The sequence below is a fragment of the Lithobates pipiens genome, unplaced genomic scaffold (genome assembly GCF_037356315.1).
Source record: "Lithobates pipiens isolate NorthernLeopardFrog02 unplaced genomic scaffold, aLitPip1_a1.2 Scaffold_16, whole genome shotgun sequence".
NCBI classification, from domain to species: domain Eukaryota; kingdom Metazoa; phylum Chordata; class Amphibia; order Anura; family Ranidae; genus Lithobates; species Lithobates pipiens.
The window spans coordinates 22,601,351-22,624,744 of record NW_027507748.1 but is presented as its reverse complement, the minus strand read 5'-3'; the positions used below and the strand labels follow the sequence as shown (position 1 = coordinate 22,624,744).

At 45.6% G+C, this 23,394-nt stretch overlaps 1 long non-coding RNA gene across 1 annotated transcript; it reads left to right on the top strand.

Annotated features, from left to right (window-relative positions):
* Positions 1–16,734: 16,734 nt before the first annotated feature.
* LOC143984216 (uncharacterized) lies at positions 16,735–17,515 on the top strand. The gene is made up of 2 exons (XR_013274724.1): positions 16,735–16,800; positions 16,903–17,515. It is a non-coding gene; the product is annotated as an uncharacterized LOC143984216 (long non-coding RNA).
* The last annotated feature ends 5,879 nt before the right edge of the window (positions 17,516–23,394 follow it).

Genomic DNA, 23,394 nt, shown 5'->3' with positions numbered 1-23,394 from the left:
GTTCTCTTTCCGGCCACCTTGATGATCTCCCCCTTCTTTTCCTTAGGTGGGGGTCTGTCTGTCCTTTCACCCCTTTTTTTTAGCTTTTGGGCAACTTAATATTAAAAACATGGTATGCACCGTCAGTTTCGTTACGTTCCTGCCTATAGGGGGTATGTAATATAAATGTATATAGTTTGAATAATAATTAGGATTTTTTTTTTTTTTCTTCCCAGATGATCATGGGATTAAGGATCGTCTGATATGGACAGTTTGAATAGATCCTGTCTGTCCAAAAGCATTTATGCAAGTTGTTCTTTAGTTCTTTTTTTTTGCTCAAGTATGAGTTTTTCTTAAGTTCTTGATTATGTAAATCAGTAGCAGTTTTATTTTAATAAAAATTTCCACCTATATAGCAAACTATCTTGCTCGTTTTAAATAGATCTTGCAGTCAGCGGTAGGAGCTTGTGTGTGCTGTCTGCGTGCTCTGAACCCAGTATACACCGCTATATCCACCTACATAGCTCTTCTCTATTTGAGCCATCTGCCATCTGCAGGAGTTATTGGAAGTTGTGTGTGCCTCCAGTACAATATACACTACCCAATTGCTGTTTTTCCCAACTCCCTTCAGGCCATTACGATGTCTGGAAGGCCAGCAAGGAGAGGCAGACAGGCGCGAGCTGATAAAAGAGGGCAAGCAGGCTCTGTGTCTAGAGACAACAGTGCTGGTCGTGGACGCGGTGCATCGTCATCATCAGCACGTGGCCATGGGACACGCTTGTCCTTCTTTTCGGCAGCTGGACATGTTGAGCCGCAACATGCCAATGACTTGGTAGAGGGGATGACCAAGCCCTCTTCATACTCCTCATCCTCTCTCACCAAGTCTCAGGGTACTAGCAAAGCAGCTGCCAACGCATCGTCTTCCCTCCTCACAATGTCATCATCAGTGACTCCTTCCCTAGACCCACCAAGTCCTCCTGAGGAGTATCCTGAACTCTTTGAGCACAGTGTTGAGTACATGCTCCAGGAGGATGCCCAGTGTTTTGTAGGCTCTGATGATGATACTCAGCTAGAGGAAGGCAGTAGCGTGAATGCAGAGAGAGGGGATGCTCAAGAAGGACAGCAATCTGGCAGTCATGTTCCACAAGCTGCAGCATACTGCCAGGTTTGCTCCAGAGATGAAGAGGGAGGGGATGATGAGGGCACTGACTCCACATGGGTGCCTGGTAGGAGAGAGGAGGAGGAGGAGGAGGAGGAAGAGGCACATGTCCAACGAGGCAGGATGCCCTCCGGGGGCCAGCTTAGGGGCAGCACACCGACTGAATCACACCGCAGAGCTCCGCCTGTGCAGGGCACTGCCTCTGCGTGTTATTCTAAAAGTTCTTTGGTGTGGGCCTTTTTTGAGACAAGTGCATCAGATCGCACCGCTGCTATTTGCAACATATGTTTCAAGCGTATCTCGCGTGGCCAAAACATCAGCCGCTTGGGCACCACATGCTTGACCAGACATATGTTGACCTGCCATGCAGCTCGTTGGCAAGCGTACCTCAAAGACCCACACCAAAGAACAAAGCGGACCTCTCCTTGCTCCTCATCAGCTGGGATCTCCAACCCCACTAGACCTTCAGCCCTCTCTGAAACCTGCTCTGAGAGGAATGAAGGTGTAAATTAGGTGTGTCACAGCCAAGTGCTTCCGGGCACTCTGCTAGCAGTACACCCACGTCCGATTATAGCAGGCAAATGTCCCTGCCCCAGCTGCTGGACCGGAAAAAGAAGTTCACTACCAGCCTTACACATGCCCAGCTGTTGAATGCTAGCTTGGCTAAATTGCTAGCATTTCAACTGCTGCCTTTTCAGTTGGTAGACTCGGCCCCCTTCCGTGAGTTTGTACAATGTGCGGTTCCTCAGTGACAGGTCCCCAAACGCCACTTTTTCTCACGGAAGGCGATTCCGGCGCTCTACCGGCATGTGGAAGGCAATGTCCTTGCCTCGCTGGACAGGGCGGTCAGCGGTAAGGTGCATATTACCGCTGACTCATGGTCCAGCAGGCATGGACAGGGACATTACCTGTCTTTCACGGCCCATTGGCTAACCCTTCTGGCAGCTGGGAAGGATGCAGGACAAGGTGCAGTAGTGTTGGAGGTTGTTCCGCCACCACGCCTCCAAAATGCTAATATTGGTTGTGACACACCTCTCTCCTCCACCCCCTCCTCTTCTTCTTCCTCCATGGCCTCTTCCAGTGCTCTGTCCTCAGAACCAGCGGTGCTCCGTAGACGTTCCAGGGGCTTCGCAAGTACGCAGGCAAAACGATGCCATGCCGTGCTTGCGCTGGTGTGTTTGGGGGACAGGAGCCATGCAGGGGCAGGCCGAGAGGTGGTTGACACCACGCCAGCTTAAGCCAGGAATGGTGGTTTGCAACAATGGCACCAACCTCCTCTCCGCCCTCCGACAGGGACAACTGACCCATGTGCCCTGTGTAGCTCACGTCCTTAACCTGGTGGTGCAGCGGTTCTTGGGCAGGTACCCGGGCTTACAGGATGTCCTGAAGCAGGCCAGGAAAGTCTGTATGCATTTCCGCTGATCATTTAATGCCTGTGCTCGGCTGGCTGAGCTCCAAAAGGAGTTGAACCTGCCCCAGAACCGCCTTATATGTGACATGCCCACCAGGTGGAACTCAACGTTGGCCATGCTGCAGCGGCTGCACATGCAGCAGAGGGCCATCAATGAGTACCTGTGCGACTACGGCACCAGGACAGGGTCAGGGGAGCTCGGTTTTTTCTCACCACGCCAGTGGGGCATAATCAGGGATGCATGCACTGTCCTGTCACCATTTGAGGAGGCCACAAGGATCGTGAACAGTGACAGTGCATGCATCAGTGACACTGTACCTCTTGTCCACCTCTTGGAGCATACGCTGCGTGGAATAATGGACAGGGCACTTGAGGCAGAACAGAGGCAGGAAGAGGAGGACTTCCTTGCCTCTCAAGGCCCCCTTTATCAAGACAGTGTTCATGCTGTGCCACCCATCACACAGGAAGAGGATGAGGAGGAGGAAGAGGAGGAGGAGGATGATTGTGTCAGCATGGAGGTGGAGGCTGACACTCAGCATCAGCAGCAGTCTTGTAAGGATGATTTACAGTCCCAAGAAACCCGTGGACTTGTACGTGGCTGGGAGGAGGTAGCTGCGGATCATGTTGTCCTTAGGGACCCAGAGGACTCCGGACCGAATGTCTCAGCTAACCTACGCTGCATGGCCTCCCTGATCCTGCAAAGCCTGCGGAAGGATCCTCGTATTCTTCAGATCAAGGAGAGGGACCATTACTGGCTGGCTACTCTCCTTGATCCACGGTACAAGGGTAAGGTTGCTGACCTTATCTTGCCATCGCAGAGGGAGCAGAGGATGAGACATATCTGGGAGGCCTTGCAGAAAGGTCTGTGCAACGCGTTCCCAGAGACTGGGAGGTTACAAACTCCTGGTCCTGGACAACGTGTTGCTGAGGCATCGGTCAGAAGGAGCGGTGGAGAAGGTGGCCGTCTGACTGATGCTTTCAGACAATTTTTTAGTCCGCAGCCCCAAGGTATGATCGGTTCCAGCAACCATCGCCAGCGTCTGATTTACATGGTGCAGGAATACCTAGGGGCAAGGTCAGACTTGGACACCTTTCCCACCGAAAATCCTCTGGCTTACTGGGTCTTGAGGATGGATCACTGGCCAGAGCTTGCACAGTATGCAATTGAGCTACTGGCCTGTCCTGCATCCAGCGTTCTTTCGGAATGCACCTTCAGTGCTGCTGGTGGCTTTGTTACTGATCACAGGGTGCGCCTGTCCACCGAATCAGTTGATAGACTGACCTTCATCAAGATGAATCAGTCTTGGATCACCCACACCTACCAAGCACCTGAAACTGATGTAACCGAATAATAATTTTTGAAATATCACATCCCTTCAAGACTGCCTATGCTGATGCTGAGTGACTGTCCTGTTATGTTGATTGTCTATCCTCTTCCTCCTCCGCTGATATGTTGGAAGAACATTTCTGGTTCTGGGTGATGCCATCAGCCCAATTTTTCTGCCCCTGTTTAACAGGGGCGTTTAATTACAATTTTTGATGCAATGCTTTGCAGCAGGGCTAATTCCTGCACTAAAACTAGAGTATATGGGAGAGGTCGCAGTGTGGTGGCACCAGCACCAGTGCCTAAGGCACAATTTTTCTGCCCCTGTTTAACAGGGGCGTTTAATTACAATTTTTGATGCAATGCTTTGCAGCAGGGCTAATTCCTGCACTAAAACTACAGTAAATGGGAGAGGTTGCAGTGTCGTGGCACCAGCACCAGTGACTAATGCCCAATTTTTCTGCCCCTGTTTAACAGGGACATGTAATTACAATTCTTGATATAATATTTCACAGGAGGGCCCGTTCCTGTGCCCACCCAGAGTAACTATGAGGACTTATAGTGTTGTGACACCAGCACCACAACCACCAAAGGTCAATTTTTCTACCGCTGTTCAACAGTGGCATGTAATTACAATTCTTGATATAAGCGTTCACAGCAGGGTGCTCCAGCGCCCACCAAGAGTCACTTTCAGGGCTTACAATGTTGTGGCAAAACCAACACCTTGTTCCGCCATTTCTGCAGAGCATGTTAGTTATATTGTTGTGCCTGATTTATAGAGAAAGAACAGTATATGGTATCCTCATCCTTATATATTGGCTACAAAGAAAATTTTTAGGGAAGAGACAAAGGGAATTCATACATGGAACATCATAACCATGATTTGCCTTAGAGTCACCCCACAGAATGATGGACTGTCTTGATACCAAGTTTATATAAAAAATACAAATATTTATTATTAATTATAAAAGATTTTTTTCAAAAAAGGAGAAAGTTTGTACATACATAAATAAATACATATTATGGCTATAACATAGACAAAGTTTGTTACGACAGTATTTTGTGTCCAATACGGTCTTTGGTTTCTCTACTAGTTTCGCGACTACTCTGTCGCTTCTTCAGGAGACCTTGTTTGTCTACAACGAGATTTATCACAAATTACTTAACAAAAAACAACATTTATTTAGAGGTATTTTTTACAATCAGTTTAATAAACAAGAGGGGGAAAGGTATAAACGCGAAGCATGTAGCTCACCACCATGCAGATATCGGAAGGCATTTGGAGTTCGGGTAGTCCCTACCAGGTCGGGTATTGACCACCCTTTGGGGCGGACACGGGAGGTTCAAAAATCAGCTACAAAACAGTAATAAGAGATTTTAAAATAATAAGTATATATATATATAATTATAACTGACTTGCACAACTTAGGCATGAGCATTTATGTCACAATGTAGGTATAGAAACCACATACCAGTATAGCCAGAAGCTTTAAAAGAGGCAGCATGGGTAAAAGTGCAGCAATGCAGCAGTTCCAATAGACGTTAAGGCTCAGGTACAAATATCGGTGTGCCAGGAAAACCCGGAAAGATATGTCTATAATGGATCTAGTGCACGGTGGACATTGTGCCTATATCAAAAGGAGGGTCCAGGTCTTTGCCCAATCTATCCTAGGTGTGCAGTATTGACCTAATAAAAATATCATTCAGTCAGCCAGATACACTTATGCTGTAAAAAATTGGTTCTAGGGTACAGGGTATATAGGGGATCTCATACCATCGGCAACGTCCCTCCTGCAACTCCTCAGTCCGGACGACGGTTCTGGCCTGGAGGCTCCACGTCCTTCGTTCTGCCTGCTGTGAAGGAGCGCCATAATGGCGCACCTTTAACCTCCAACCCGGCGGCGTCACAGGCACGGCGCAGATTCCGGGCTATGACGTCGCCGGGTCCGTCGCTCTTACTGCGCATGCGCCACAGCGTGGCGACGCACATCAGCCACAGTCACCGAGGAAACCCTCGGTGACTCATTGCTGAAGCGGACCTGATGCCGCCCACAATGTGGGGGCCTATCAGGGCCGCCGGAGAGGCGCATGCCCGCCCCTGGGAGTCTCCTCCCATACTCCATACTATGCCTCACAACAGCATGATTTGAGTATCACATACCTCGTTTTACAATGTAAATAGATGTTAGTAAAAGGTAAACGAAAAAAGACAAGCTTTGCAGCTATTACATTGGCAACATTTTTTACACATTGTTATATATGCAATTCTCACCAATACGTTAACTTGGTCTGTGGAAAAATAATACAAAATCATAATTAGATAAATAACTAGATTAAGGTGCTAGGACAAAACGGACAGCTTGTCCATATAGTACACTAATGACTAGCACCAGAAATTTGTGGTGGTGTCAGAGAAAGAAAACAGTGGGTCAGGCTCTCAAGATACCAGACAAACTGAGGGACTGAGGTGAGCAAGAAGAAGCAGATAATAAATAAAAAGGCAATATGAGAAAAAGAAGGGGAAGGTTTTCCTCATTTAAGAAAATACTTATGTTTTTGTTTCGTTCAAGCCTGGCAGAACCAGAGCGTCTAAACATTCTATCCATAGAGTTTCACGTTTTAAAATCTCTCTGTCCCAATCCCCACCACGGGTGTCTTCACGGACTACTTCGAGGACAAGAAATTTAACCACTTGGGGCTGATACCGATGATGAATGCCTATGTGGCGACCCACTGCAGAGAGCTTACCGCCCGATGAATAGTAAAGATGGTCTCCTATACGTTGGCGAAATTCCCTAATGGTTTTACCTACGTAAAATGCTCCGCAGGCACATACCATTAAATAGACAACGCCTTTTGTATCACAGCTGGCATGAAAAGATGGAATGAAAACTTCTCCGTTTGGGAGATTATAGGTAGTTCCCTCTATATACCCTGTACCCTAGAACCAATTTTTTACAGCATAAGTGTATCTGGCTGACTGAATGATATTTTTATTAGGTCAATACTGCACACCTAGGATAGATTGGGCAAAGACCTGGACCCTCCTTTTGATATAGGCACAATGTCCACCGTGCACTAGATCCATTATAGACATATCTTTCCGGGTTTTCCTGGCACACCGATATTTGTACCTGAGCCTTAACGTCTATTGGAACTGCTGCATTGCTGCACTTTTACCCATGCTGCCTCTTTTAAAGCTTCTGGCTATACTGGTATGTGGTTTCTATACCTACATTGTGACATAAATGCTCATGCCTAAGTTGTGCAAGTCAGTTATAATTATATATATATATACTTATTATTTTAAAATCTCTTATTACTGTTTTGTAGCTGATTTTTGAACCTCCCGTGTCCGCCCCAAAGGGTGGTCAATACCCGACCTGGTAGGGACTACCCGAACTCCAAATGCCTTCCGATATCTGCATGGTGGTGAGCTACATGCTTCGCGTTTATACCTTTCCCCCTCTTGTTTATTAAACTGATTGTAAAAAATACATCAAATACCTCTAAATAAATGTTGTTGTTTTTTGTTAAGTAATTTGTGATAAATCTCGTTGTAGACAAACAAGGTCTCCTGAAGAAGCGACAGAGTAGTCGCGAAACTAGTAGAGAAACCAAAGACCGTATTGGACACAAAATACTGTCGTAACAAACTTTGTCTATGTTATAGCCATAATATGTATTTATTTATGTATGTACAAACTTTCTCCTTTTTTGAAAAAAATCTTTTATAATTAATAATAAATATTTGTATTTTTTATATAAACTTGGTATCAAGACAGTCCATCATTCTGTGGGGTGACTCTAAGGCAAATCATGGTTATGATGTTCCATGTATGAATTCCCTTTGTCTCTTCCCTAAAAATTTTCTTTGTAGCCAATATGTAAGGATGAGGATACCATATACTGTTCTTTCTCTATAAATCAGGCACAACAATATAACTATCTTTGCAGGGTGGATAACACACCCAGGACACTTTTTTTGTCCGATTCTTTGTCCGGTTTTCCTGGCATTTTTTTGGTGCCCTATATTTGTGTTTATATAAATTAATTGGCAATCAGTGAGCCATAAAACCCTCACATATGTTTAAAATTCACCAATACGTGATATTACTAAATTGACATTCTCCTTTTTTGCCTCCTTTTTTCTCCCCCCAATTCCCCCCTCCTTTTCCCTCCCCCCTTTTTCCTCTTCCCCCCTCCGTTTGCTCTTTTTGTGGTGGTGTCGGGGCCGACGGTTCGTTCTTGGGTTCACAGAACCAGCAGAGTGATGGACATGTTAGGGTCTGATTGGTCGGATTTTATGCTATCCATTAAAACAGGTTGTTTAACAAATTATAAAATTGAGGATGAAACTAAAATATTCTTAGAAAGGATGTTTGGCCTGCTCAAGAAGAAGTCACATCTGCATTGGCATACACAGTATTTCGAACAATATATTAGGGAAGAAATCTGCCCGTTAGGCCTTCGGATTCAAATTTTTCCAACTATTAAAGATCCCTCTCTTGAATTTAAAAAGGACTGGGAGAATATATTAACCAAATGTAGTTTGGAACTAATGACTAAATTAACAATACAATACCATGCAGATATGGCTTCTCTAGATGGGGAGATCGAACGCCTTAACGAACAATTCTCTAAAACTATGGAATCTCCCATTTTAGGGAAAAATGGAAAGAGGTCAGGGAACGCATAGAAACACTAAACAAAGAGATCATTGTCAAAAAGCAAGGCAAATTTGTCCAAGACAAACTTGCCTTTTCTGAAGGCTATGCCTATAAATGGGGCAATAAATTGATAAGAAGAAAATTTCCACGGACACGAGCACCTAAAGAAGCACTTGCTACTACAGACTATACTGAATCTGATTCCTCAATCTCATCTCTTTCTTCACAGGTCACTAATGTGAATTCACGCGCACCGGGTCCCCCCCGTAAGAGATCACTCACTGGTGGAGACCATCCAGCGAAGGACTCTAAAAAAGGCAAGAAAACGGGTAAAACCGCCAAAACAACTTCACCAGCGCACTTAGACTCACAAGGCCAAAGCACTAGCACACAAATATCAACCCTGCACAACATTATCCCGAAAATATTGCATGCTAATACACAGGCCCCACTTCCAAATCCTAGTGGTTTTTTTCCACTGGCCACACCCGATCCACACCGACGAGGGAGTCTAGATGCATTCATGCTAAGGACCCCTCTACCTCATTAGATGTAAATTATGCTAAAATTAATCCTCAGATGGATAACTTAAACATTGTCAATTTTACTCCCTACCCTCTGACCTATGATGAAAAATCAGTTCTCCAATTGGGACTTGAGTTTAGTCCTTCTGAACCCATAAATGTTTATGAAACGATCAAAGACATATATCTCTTTGCTCGTAATTTAACTTACAAATTTATATATGATAAAGACAGACGAAATTTTAATTTAGAAAAAGAACTAGCAGAGAGAACTAAGGACTATTCCATGCAAGAATTCAGGGCCCTACGCGACCTCATGTTATTATATGATGAGGGACAGGTTGAAGTTGAGGCAACCCCCGGAGGTCCCATCAACCCCTGTACCCGAGCCCCAACCTTTAATGAAAAGCACCCAGTTACAAAAAAACACTTTTAAACTAAGCTCGCGAGCATTCCCTGACCTTATGACATGTCCCACGATTTGGGCCTATTTGACTGTAGTAATTAAATCTTTGAAAAAACAGGATTGGCCTAATACTTATGTCAATTTAAACTATAAACAAAAACGGGCACTATTAAAGTTACAAAAAAAACCCGATATTATTATCAAAAAATCAGACAAAGGGGGCAATTTAGTCATAATGACTCACCAGCAATACCAACTAATGTGTCAAAAAATTTTAAGGAATCGGGCATGGTATATTCCTTTAGATCCTTCAAAAGTCGAAACTTTCACAATTGAGTTTAGATCCCTAGTCACAGGTGCTTATGAAAAAGGGCTGATAGATGGTGAAACCCTGAAGTATATAAATACAGCAAAACCTCGCATGCCGACATTTTACGCACTCCCAAAAATACATAAGGACAGAAAAAATCCTCCGGGGCGTCCAATAGTCTCGGGAATGGGTTCCTTAACAGAGAACGCAAGTAGGCTAGTTGATTCGTATTTGATCCCTCACGTCACAAGTCTACCTTCATACATAAAAGACACTACTGATCTTCTGCGACACCTTGAGGATGTGCAGGTCCCTCCGGACGCCCTCCTCGTGGCGTTAGATGTTGAGGCTTTATACTCTAGCATCCCCCACGAGCAGGGCGTCCGGATGGCCAGCACTTTCCTCAAAAAACAAGACCATACAACCTGGCCTCTAAATGATTTCATATTGCAACTTTTAGACTTCATCCTGAGCAAAAATTTCTTTACATTTATGGACCAAATTTATTTGCAAACTCAGGGCGTGGCGATGGGGACAGCTTGCGCACCCTCCTATGCAAATCTATATCTGGGGGGTTGGGAGCGATTTGTATTTACCAATGAATCTTTACAGATGTATCTTGACTGCGTTCTCCTTTGGTATAGATTCATAGATGACCTTCTGATTGTCTGGACAGGTACTGCCCAGGCCCTAGAAGAATTTGTTAAAATATTAAACGTAAATACGTTTAATCTAAAATTCACATATACATATCATTTAACCCAAATTGCCTTTTTGGATCTCAACATCATTAAAGACAATTCTGGAAAACTAATCACTGATCTTTATCGTAAGCCATCATCTGGAAATACTTTATTACATGCCAAAAGTTCGCATCCCCGCCCCCTAATACGTAGCATACCATACGCCCAATACCTACGTACAAGAAGAAATTGCACCACAGATCAAAATTTTCTGTTCCAAGCAAAGAATCTACAGGAGCGTCTCCTCAATAGAGGTTACTCACGATCAAATTTGAGAAAAGCATTCAATAAAGCCTATGGGCGCACACGAAAATCTCTACTCTATGGCCCCTCCAGGCCAGCCCACCCCCCCACAGTTAAGATCATCACAAAATATTCTGCACATCAGAATATCCTTAGAAATATTTTATCGCAACATTGGCATCTCCTAACAGACCATCATACTTTGAATAAATATATTAGACAAACTCCTGAATTGGTTTTCAAACGAGCGGCTACCCTTGGGGATAAACTTACCAGAAGCCACTATCAAACTCTCGCACCAAACCGGCAAGGCCCCCGTGGCACTCACCCCTGTGGTAGCTGCCCTCGATGTCCGTGGATATCAGAGGGAACTACCTATAATCTCCCAAACTGAGTTTTCATTCCACCTTTTCATGCCAGCTGTGATACAAAAGGCGTTGTCTATTTAATGGTATGTGCCTGCGGAGCATTTTACGTAGGTAAAACCATTAGGGAATTTCGCCAACGTATAGGAGACCATCTTTACTATTCATCGGGCGGTAAGCTCACTGCAGTGGGTCGCCACATAGGCATTCATCATCGGTATCAGCCCCAAGTGGTTAAATTTCTTGTCCTCGAAGTAGTCCGTGAAGACACCCGTGGTGGGGATTGGGACAGAGAGATTTTAAAACGTGAAACTCTATGGATAGAACGTTTAGACGCTCTGGTTCCGCCAGGCTTGAACGAAACAAAAACATATAAGTATTTTCTTAAATGAGGAAAACCTTCCCCTTCTTTTTCTCATATTGCCTTTTTATTTATTATCTGCTTCTACTTGTTCACCTCAGTCCCTCAGTTTGTCTGGTATCTTGAGAGCCTGACCCACTGTTTTCTTTCTCTGACACCACCACAAATTTCTGGTGCTAGTCATTAGTGTACTATATGGACAAGCTGTCCGTTTTGTCCTAGCACCTTAATCTAGTTATTTATTTAATTATGATTTTGTATTATTTTTCCACAGACCAAGTTAACGTATTGGTGAGAATTGCATATATAACAATATGTAAAAAATTTTGCCAATGTAATAGCTGCAAAGCTTATCTTTTTTCGTTTACCTTTTACTAACATCTATTTACATTGTAAAACGAGGTATGTGATACTCAAATCATGCTGTTGTGAGGCATAGTATGGAGTATGGGAGGAGACTCCCAGGGGCGGGCATGCGCCTCTCCGGCGGCCCTGATAGGCCCCCACATTGTGGGCGGCATCAGGTCCGCTTCAGCAATGAGTCACCGAGGGTTTCCTCGGTGACTGTGGCTGATGTGCGTCGCCACGCTGTGGCGCATGCGCAGTAGGAGCGGCCAGAACCGTCGTCCGGACTACTGAGGAGTTGCAGGAGGGACGTTGCCGATGGTATGAGATCCCCTATATACCCTGTACCCTAGAACCAATTTTTTACAGCATAAGTGTATCTGGCTGACTGAATGATATTTTTATTAGGTCAATACTGCACACCTAGGATAGATTGGGCAAAGACCTGGACCCTCCTTTTGATATAGGCACAATGTCCACCGTGCACTAGATCCATTATAGACATATCTTTCCGGGTTTTCCTGGCACACCGATATTTGTACCTGAGCCTTAACGTCTATTGGAACTGCTGCATTGCTGCACTTTTACCCATGCTGCCTCTTTTAAAGCTTCTGGCTATACTGGTATGTGGTTTCTATACCTACATTGTGACATAAATGCTCATGCCTAAGTTGTGCAAGTCAGTTATAATTATATATATATATATATACTTATTATTTTAAAATCTCTTATTACTGTTTTGTAGCTGATTTTTGAACCTCCCGTGTCCGCCCCAAAGGGTGGTCAATACCCGACCTGGTAGGGACTACCCGAACTCCAAATGCCTTCCGATATCTGCATGGTGGTGAGCTACATGCTTCGCGTTTATACCTTTCCCCCTCTTGTTTATTAAACTGATTGTAAAAAATACATCAATACCTCTAAATAAATTTTGTTGTTTTTTGTTCAGTAATTTGTGATAAATCTCGTTGTAGACAAACAAGGTCTCCTGAAGAAGCGACAGAGTAGTCGCGAAACTAGTAGAGAAACCAAAGACCGTATTGGACACAAAATACTGTCGTAACAAACTTTGTTATAGCCATAATATGTATTTATTTATGTATGTACAAACTTTCTCCTTTTTTGAAAAAAATCTTTTATAATTAATAATAAATATTAGTATTTTTTATATAAACTTGGTATCAAGACAGTCCATCATTCTGTGGGGTGACTCTAAGGCAAATCATGGTTATGATGTTCCATGTATGAATTCCCTTTGTCTCTTCCCTAAAAATTTTCATTTCTGCAGAGCATATAGGGCAGGCCCCTACTTTCAAATATCCAACTTACAAACATCTCCTACTTGCAAACGGAAGGAGACAACAGCAAGTGAGATGAAAAAAGATGGACGACAAAACAAATTATACAGGGGTGATAACCCTTCCCTTTGTTTTCCAAAAAGCTTAAAAATTGTTTTTTTGACTGGAGCTACACTTTAAAAATGTACCAGTTGAAAATTACAAACAGATTCAACTTAACACAACAAACCTACACAGTCCCTGTCTTGTTTGAACAGCCTGTATTCTGCTGTTCTGAGTATATAGGGCCTGGGGGCCACACGCATTTCCTTTTTTTAATATGGGTACGGGGTTCCCGTTTATATGCGTACAAGACCCAAAGGGACTGGTAATGGGCAGGGAGGGCTACCCTTGCCATTTTTCTCAATAATTTTCAACCATATTGCAGGAACCAGATATAACATTAAAACCGCAAGCAGTTTTAAATGATGTTATTTCCGTTAAATGTCAGTTTGTGCAGGGACTGCTCTAAACACGGGAAACACTGGTGGCACTTCACAGGCATACTACAGACACCCCCCAGGCACGATATTTAAAGGAATATTTCACTTTTTTTCACTTTAATCGTCATTAAAATCAGTGCTCCCGCCAAAACGGCCATTTTTAAAAACATTTTAGGCATTGACCCATGTCCCCTGGGGCAGGAGCCAGGTCCCCAAACCCTTTTTAGGACAGCATCTTGCATATTAGCCATTAAAATTAGCACTTTGAATTTTGAACGTTCGAGTCCCATAGATTTCAATGGGGTTCTAAAGTTCGTACGAATTTGGGGTCCGTTCGAAAGTTCTGGTGCGAGCCGAACTGGGGGGTGTTGGGCTCATCCCTAGTCGCGACCCCCAGGGTCCCCTAGCTCATGCCCACAGTAGGCAACAGGAGTATAGTAAGGGAATAAGCCAAGGTCGGGGCGACTAGCAAACTAGGACAACAGAGTACACGCCAAAGGTTCAAGGTCACAGGCAAACAAGGACAGTCGGGGACATGCCAAAAGGTCAGGGTCACGAGCAGACAGGAATAGTCAGGGACATGCCAAGGTCGGTGACAGAGACAAACGTAGAGCACACAGCAAGCAGGAAACAGGAAGCTGAACACACAATGTTAAACGGCAGGGCTGGCCTGCAGTGCGCAGGTTAATATAGAGTTCTTTGAAGTAGCTGGGGTGGAGCCATGATTAGAGGAGAGATTATAAAAGCAGTCAGGTGAGAGTGGCTGGTCCCTAGAGATGGTGAGAGGTAAGCTGACCGACAACTCTATTGCATAACCATGACATTGTGCATACTGCAAGTGGGTCAGATTCATCCCTGCACTACTTTGGTTTGACTTTGATGCAACTTGAGGTCCATATACCGCTAGATTACACAGGCATTGGTCACGCAAGAGCAAATGGGGCCTAATTCAAAGGTGTTATCAATGAATCTCATTAGGTTCCTTTGAATGAATGAATGAATGAAATACTTATATAGCGCACAAAGCGAACTGAATCGCCTCTTTCACACTTGGCCGACTTTTCATGCAACTTGAGGTCCATAAGGCCCCTTTCACACTTGTGCGACCTGAAAGTCCCACGATTTTTGCAGCGCTTTTTGCAGCAAATTTGATGTGACTTTAACCACTTCAGCCCCGGACCAATTGTCAGCCTAAGGACTAGAGGTCCTTTTACAATTTCGCACTGCACTGTTTTAACTGGTAATTGCGCGGTCATGCAATGTTGTACCCAAACGAAATTTGCGTCCTTTTCTTCCCACAAATAGAGCTTTCTTTTGATGGTATTTGACTGCCTCTGCGATTTTTATTTTTTGCGATATAAATGGAAAAAGACCAAAAATTTCAAGAAAAAAAGATATTTTCTACTTTTTGTTATAAGAAAAATCGAATAAACTCAATTTTAGTCATACATTTAGGGCAAAATTTATTCAGCCACATGTCTTTAGTAAAAAAAATGTCAATAAGCGTATATTTATTGGTTTGCGCAAAAGTTATAGCGTCTACAAACTAGAGTACATTTTCTGGAATTTACACAGCTTTTAATTTATGACTGCCTATCTCATTTCTTGAGGTGCTAAAATGGCAGGGCAGTACAAACCCCCACCAAATGACCCCATTTTGGAAAGTAGATACCCCAAGAAAATTGCTGAGGGGCATGTTGAGCCCATTGAATCTTTTTTTTTGTCCCAAGTGATTGAATAATGACACAAAAAAAAAAAAAAGTTTACAAAAAGTTGTCACTAAATGATATATTGCTCACACATGCCATAGTTATATGTGGAATTGCACCCCAAAAATATATTCTGCTGCTTCTCCTGAGTACAGGGATACCACATATGTGGGACTTTTTGGGAGTCTAGCCGTGTATAGCACCCCGAAAACCAATCACTACCTTCAGGATTTCTAAGGGTGCAAATTTTTGATTTCACTCCTCACTACCTATCACAGTTGCGAAGGCCATAAAATGCCAAAATAGCACAAACCTCCCCCCCAAATTACCCCATTGAATGAACTGCGATGCGCCAGTTGGTCCTCCCCTCCTCCCCCTTCACATCTGATTGGGAGGTTCGGGTGGACTCTACTTTGCGCATCGGCGCCACGCGTCCTACGTCGTGCATGTGACGTCACCTTTGACGTCATCACGCCGACGTTTTAGTGATTCCCGTCTCCGTGTCTCTATTGGGGGGGATCTGGCGCGCCTGTCGCTGGTTTTTTTATCCAGGTTAGGTGTGGCTCCTCCCCCTATGTTTCACGCACGTGGCGTTGGCCGCATATTTAAACCCCACTCGGAGATAGCTGTGTGTGCGGCTGGTCTCTGCATGGAGTCTGCACACACTGGCCGTCTTGTCTGCTGGTGTTGTTTTTAGGAGCGATGTTTAGGTGAAAAATCTCTTTTCTCCTTCTACTCACACTTCATCTCTGTTCTGATTGTACTTGACCCTGCCTATGCTCATGGTTACTACCTTTTGTCTTAAGCCACTATACTAGCTTTTATAAATATTACCATTACTATCATTAAAGTTTACCTTATATTTTTTTTTTTCTCCATGCTGGTTGTGCAATCAGTATCAGCTGTGGATAGTTAAAGGGGCCTTTATTATCAGAGCCGCCCTGACCGGTGTCTGCAGACCTTATTGGCAGGACGCCGGCTGGACGGATCTCTCATACTAATATCTTGTCTGCTGGTGTTTTAGGAGCGATGTTTAGGTGAAAAATCTTTTTTCTCCTACTACTCACACTTCTTGCTGACTGGTAATTCTGTCACTCTCCTTGTCTATCATGGTCTATGTACACCCCTTCATCAATTTTCTTCACTTTTTGTTAAACTGCACACTCACTTTCTTTTACACTATTACATTTCTTCAATTTTTGCACACCATTCACTGTTTACATTTATCTGCATATACTTACTACATAGTATATACTTGGCTTATGGCCAGCACTCTCTCTGTACTCTTTGAGGGTCACTATCAATTTTTTCATACATACTATTAACATTTTGTTTTTAGATATGTTGTTTTCAACAATTGCCACACATTCCATATCTGATACTCTTCAACACTCCTCAGTTCCCGGGGAGGGATCTTGCCCATGGCCCACCCTACGCCCACTGCCGCACACTGCACTTTCCATCCGGATTGGTGAGTCTGCCCTGGCTAACCATTTACACGCATTAAATCCCCATTCATTTATTTTTAATTATATGGTTAGTATATTATATTATTCTTTATTCTATTCCATAGGAATTTTTTGGTCGCATCAGCTCCTGATGAGTGGGGAGACACCCACGAAACGCGTCGAGCTTTTGAAATGATGTCCCAGTTATACTTTATATGGAACTATATTTATTTTATTATGAATTTACTTTTTTAACTATATACTAAATTTATTTTTGTTTTACATCTAGTGGATGAATATCTATTATGTGGATGTACTTGCTGATGTCGGTTTTGCTGTCATAGGCACTACCATGCCATATTACCCAATTATTTTATTTACTACTACTATGTGCTGCTATATGTGAATACTATATATCATGCTTCTACTGTACTTACGCCTATATACTTTATGAATTTGTTATGAATTTACTTTTTTAACTACATACTAAATTTATTTTTGTTTTACATCTAGTGGATGCATATGTATTATGTGGATGTACTTGCTGATGTCGGTTTTGTTGTCATAGGCACTACCATGCCATATTACCCAATTATTTTATTTATTACTACTATGTGCTGCTATATGTGAATACTATATATCATGCTTCTACTGTACTTACGCCTATATACTTTATGAATTTGATCTTTATTATTTTTTATGATCTGTTACCGAACAATCAATAAAAAATTATATATATTTTTTTCAATTTGGTTAAAACCTACCTCCATTATCCTAGTGCTTCATTTTAAAGTCCCAAACTCCCTCTATTACGTACCATTTTGGAAAGTAGACACCCCAAGCTATTTACTGAGAGGCATGTTGAGTCCATGAAATATTTTATATTTTGCCACAAGTTGCAGGAATATTACAATTTTTTTTTTTTTTTTTTGCACAAAGTTGTCACTAAATGATATATTGCTCACACATGCTATGGGCATAAGTCAAATTACACCCCAAAATAAATTCTGCTGCTTCTCCCGAGTACGGGGATACCCCATGTGGGGGACTTTTTGGGAGCCTAACCACGTACGGGACCCCGAAAACCAAGCACTGCCTTCTGGATTTAAATATAAAACGCTACCAAAAAAACTGCTAGTGATGGCAGGGATCAGGCCTGACTCTGCGATCGCTGCAGTTATGTGTTTAGTGTTTTGTAAGTGACAGTGATCGATCGATACTGCACTTGGGTGGGCTGGGCGGAGGGGCAAAACACAGGTGCTAGCAGGTATCTGGGCTGATCCCGCTAACAATGCGTTTTTTTGGAAGCCTAAACTGTTGGAGACGCTAGTATAGATCTGATCAGATATTGATCTGTTCAGATTCTATACCACTAAGGGGGGTGTATGCTTTGCATGTGGGTGTTAGCGGTACTGGCACTAATCTAGCGCTGCCTGGGGTGATGCAGACCCTATCTGACCCTAAAACCTAATTGATATCACCCACCGGGTGAACAGTGGGTTAAACCTTTATTGGGTAATAAATGGCGGGTGCCCTGATGCTATAAAAAGCAAAATAACTAACCAGAGTCACCCGTAACACTTATACGGTGATCACTGGTGAAAGGGTTAACTAGGGGCAATCAGGCGGTTCAAATTTTTATTAGGTAGTATATGGGGGTTCCTGGTGCTAAGAAAACCTGACGAGGAACCTAAATAACTAACTGGCTAACCAGCGTCACCAGTGACACTTATACGGTGATCGCCGGTGAAAGGGTTAACTAGGGGCAATCAGGGGCTTAAAACCATTATTGGGTAGTATATCGGAGTACCTAACGCTGTAAAAACCTGGCGGTGAACCTAAAAAAATAACTAGCTACCTAGCGACACTAGTGACACTAATGCAGCGATCAGAAAAACGATTGCTTAGTGACACTGGCAAAAGGGGGTGAAAGGGTTAACTCTAGGGGCAATCAGGGGGTTAAACCTTTATTGGGGGGTGGTAGGGGGCTACCCTGGACCTAACACTAACTGCCCTGACACTTTTTACTGTCACAACTGACACTAAATGCAGTGATCAGTAAATAAATGATCACTGCAATCAGTGACACTGTGACTGGGAGGGGGAGGGGAGCGGGGGGGATCGGGGGGGTGATCGGGGGGGGTTTGTGCCTGTGTGTACCTACATGTCAGTGTAGTGTTGGTGCACACTTACTTTCTCTCTTCTCCTCACAGTCCGGTCAAAAAGACCGCCCCGAGGAGAGTGACATCACTTCCTCCCTGCCTGTGTTTACTATACACAGTGGGAGGAAGCTTCTCATTCGCCAGGAGCGATCGAGAGGGGATGGCCAGAAACCAATGGCCATCCCCTCAACCCGGATCGCTCCTGCAGCGAAACGGACCGCCGCATCCAGCGGGAGGGGGTCCGATTGGACCCCCCACACGCTGGAAGGCGAGCACGTACATGTATGTGCTTGTCGGTGCCATTGCACAGACGTACATTGCCATGCGGCGGTCCTTAAGTGGTTAACCACTTGCTGACCGAGCCATAGCGAAAGACGGCTACAGCGCGGAATTTTGCTCTCGTGCTCCCCTTGGGGAGGCGCTCCCGCAGACATCTCAGATCAAGGTAAACAGCCGCCGACAGAGCGATCACTTGTAAACAAACCGGCATCATGTCATGTCACCGGTTCCTCCCTCTGCTCTGTGTACCGATCGGTACAATGTGAGGGGAGAGGGGGAGGGGGAGAGATTGCAGAATAGTGATGGACGAACTTCCGACGGGACGTTTCGCGAACGCGAAACGCGAACGGACACAAACGTTCGCGAAAACGACCGTTCGCCGCGGGCTCCATTGACTTCAATGGGAGGCGAATTTCGCAAACCTTTAGGTCGAATTTGCGGCCACGGGGTAATTATTAGGGGGTAGCACGTAGTCCCACCACCTGGACAATAGCATAATACATGTATGAGGTGAATTTGGGATCGATAACTACAAGCATTTTTTTTTTATTTGGGAAATTGTTCTGACAATTCAGGACTATGGAGCTAATGAAGGCAATGGAGGAGAGGGAAGGTCAGGGACCAGGGTAGGCAAACAAGAGGGTGCAGGAGATACAGAGCACTGACAGCAGCACCGTAATACAGAGCACTGACATCAGCACCGTGACATACAGCGCTGACAGCAGCTCCGTGACATACAGCGCTGACAGCAGCTCCGTGACATACAGCGCTGACAGCAGCTCCGTGACATACAGCGCTGACAGCAGCTCCGTGACATACAGCGCTGACAGCAGCTCCGTGACATACAGCGCTGACAGCAGCACCGTGACATACAGCGCTGACAGCAGCTCCGTGACATACAGCGCTGACAGCAGCTCCGTGACATACAGCGCTGACAGCAGCTCCGTGACATACAGCACTGACAGCAGCTCCGTGACATACAGCGCTGACAGCAGCTCCGTGACATACAGCGCTGACAGCAGCACCGTGACATACAGCGCTGACAGCAGCTCCGTGACATACAGCGCTGACAGCAGCTCCGTGACATACAGCGCTGACAGCAGCTCCGTGACATACAGCGCTGACAGCAGCTCCGTGACATACAGCGCTGACAGCAGCTCCGTGACATACAGCGCTGACAGCAGCTCCGTGACATACAGCGCTGACAGCAGCTCCGTGACATACAGCGCTGACAGCAGCTCCGTGACATACAGCGCTGACAGCAGCTCCGTGACATACAGCGCTGACAGCAGCTCCGTGACATACAGCGCTGACAGCAGCACCGTAAGCAGCCCCAGGAGGAAGTCAGCACAGCACAGGGATGGTGTGATCCCCTCATAATAAGAACCCCCAGGAGGAAGTCAGCACAGCACAGGGATGGTGGGAGCCCCTCATAATAAGAACACCCAGGAGGAAGTCAGCACAGCACAGGGATGGTGGGAACCCCTCATAATAAGCAGCCCCAGTAGAAATATGACACCGCTCAACCTCTTCAAAGAGGAGGGTAGGGGCATATAGTACGGTGTGCTTTTTTGGGTCAGGGAAGTGAGCCAAATGAATTAAGAAGGTCTGTGTGCTTGATTCCAAAAATTGTTTATAGACATATACATGGTCTACTGATCACATGTGTTGAATTCCTCCGAGATCCATGCCTCATTCATTTTTAGAAATGTGAGGTAGTTAACACTGTGGTGAGCTAGGCGAGTACGCTTATCGGTCACAATCCCCCCTGCTGCGCTGAACGTCCTTTCGGACAGGACACTGGATGAGGGGCAAGCCAACAGTTCGATTGCAAATTGGGCAAGCTCTGGCCAGAGGTCAAGCCTGCCCACCCAGTAGTCTAGGGGTTCATCACTCCTCAGAGCGTCCACATCGGCCGTTAACCCAATGTAGTCGGACACCTGACGGTCTAGGCGTTCCCTGATGCTGGATCCGGATGACACCTGTCGATGGGTCGGCTGAAAGAATGACCTCATATCCGAAGTCACCAACACATCTTCAAACCGGCCTCTTCTTGCAGGCGCTGTTGGATTGGTACCCGCAAATCCTTCTCTGGGAGTGGGAATTGCTCCTCTGCCAGCGCACGCAAAAGCAGAATGCAGCATTTCTCGAAGCAAGGCCTGGAAGTGCTGCATTCTGACAGCCCTCTGCGACGGCGGTAACATTTCCGCCATTTTGTGTTTGTACCGGGGGTCTAAGTACGTTGCCACCCAGTACTGGTCCTTGACCCTCATGCTTTTTATACGGGGGTCCCTATTAAAACACTGGAGCATGAAGGCCCCCATTTGCACTAAAGTGGAAGCGGTGTGGTGGCCTGGCTCCTGCTCATCATCCAGGATAATGTCGTCCTCTTCATTCTCCTCTCCCCATCCTCGCACAACAGGGATCCCAGAAAGGTTTAAAGCATGCTCTTCTTGCTCCTGCTCATCCGCCCCGGCACCATCCTCCTCTGACTCCTCATCAGACTCCTGTTGTTGACTTGTCTCAGATAGAGTAGCCCCCCCTGGGAATTCATCCAGCATTGCGACTTCCTCATCTTCCCGCTCCTGCTCCTCCACAGCCTGATCAATGACACGACGCAATGCACGCTCCAGAAAGAAGGCATAAGGTACCATGTCACTGATGGCGCCATGGCTGCGACTGACCAGTTTGGTGATCTCCTCAAATGGCCGCAGAAGTCTGCATGTGTCGCGCATGAGCAGCCACTGGCGCGGTGAAAAAAAACCCAGCTCCCCAGAACCGTTTCTTTCGCAGAGTTCATACAGGTAGACGTTAACTGCACGTTTCTGCTGGAGCAGCCTATCAAGCATATAGAAGGTTGAGTTCCATCGCGTCGGGCAATCGCAAATAAGACGTCTGACCGGCAGATGGTGTCGCCGCTGAATGTCAGCAAGGCGAGCCATGGCCGTGTAAGATCTTCTGAAATGGGCCGAGATTTTCCTTGCCTGCCGCAAGATGTCCTGGACCCCAGGGTATTTGACAAGGAATCGCTGCACGACCAAGTTTAAGACGTGTGCCATGCACGGCACGTGCGTGATTTTGCCCTGTTTCAATGCGCTAAGCAGATTGGCACCGTTGTCACACACCACTTTACCAACTGTCAAATTGAGCGGTGTTAGCCACTCATCTGCCTGTGAACGCAAAGCTGAAAGGAGTGCCGGGCCAGTGTGGCTCTTTGCTTCCAGGCACAACAGACGCAGCACGGCATGGCAACGTCTCACCTGGCATGTGGAATAGGTTCTGGGGAGCTTGGGCGGTGCAGTGGAAGAGACGCTAGCAGCGGAAAAGGAGGAGGCAGCTGAGGAGGAGAGGGAGGAGGATGGAGTAGGAGGAGGAGAAGAAGAGTCAGGCCTGCATGCAATCCGTGGCGGTAAAACCAAATCTACACGGGTGCCACGGGTTACATGCTTGACGGCCGTCAGAAGGTTCACCCAGTGGGCAGTAAAACTGATATACCTTCCCTGCCCGTGTTTGCTAGACCACGTGTCTGTGGTCAGATGTATCTTGGCACCGACACTGTGTGCCAGAGATACATTCACTTGCCGCTGAACATGGCCATATAGCTCTGGGATGCCCTTCTCTGAGAAATACTTCCTTCCTGGGACCTTCCATTGTGGTGTTCCAATGGCCACAAATTTGCGAAAGGCCTCCGAGTCCACCAGTTTATATGGCAGTAGTTGGCGGGCTATGAGTTCTGACAAGCCAGCCGCCAACCGTTGGGCAAGAGGGTTATCCGGCGTCATCATTTTTTTACGCTCAAACATTAGGCCCACGGAAGCCTGCCTTTTTGCAGAAAAATGTGAGCTTGGCGTGATGGAAGGTGGAGTGGAGGACAATTGTGAGGAGAGAGGAGAAGGAGAAGTAGAAGACGAGGCTGGACGGTGAGAGCCTGCAGTGTGGCTTTGTGTGTTCCGTTGCTCCCACTGGGCTCGGTGATGGCTGCTCATGTGCCTTCTTAAGGCGGTCGTCCCTAGGTGAGTATTGGGCTTACCGCGACTAACGCGTTGACTGCAAAGATTGCAGATGGCAACGCTATTGTCAGCAGCGGACACGTTAAAAAAAGCCCACACTGCGGAGCCATGTGCCGGTGTCCTGGGAGCGCCAGATGTGACCGTACATGGTCGATGACTCGCTCCT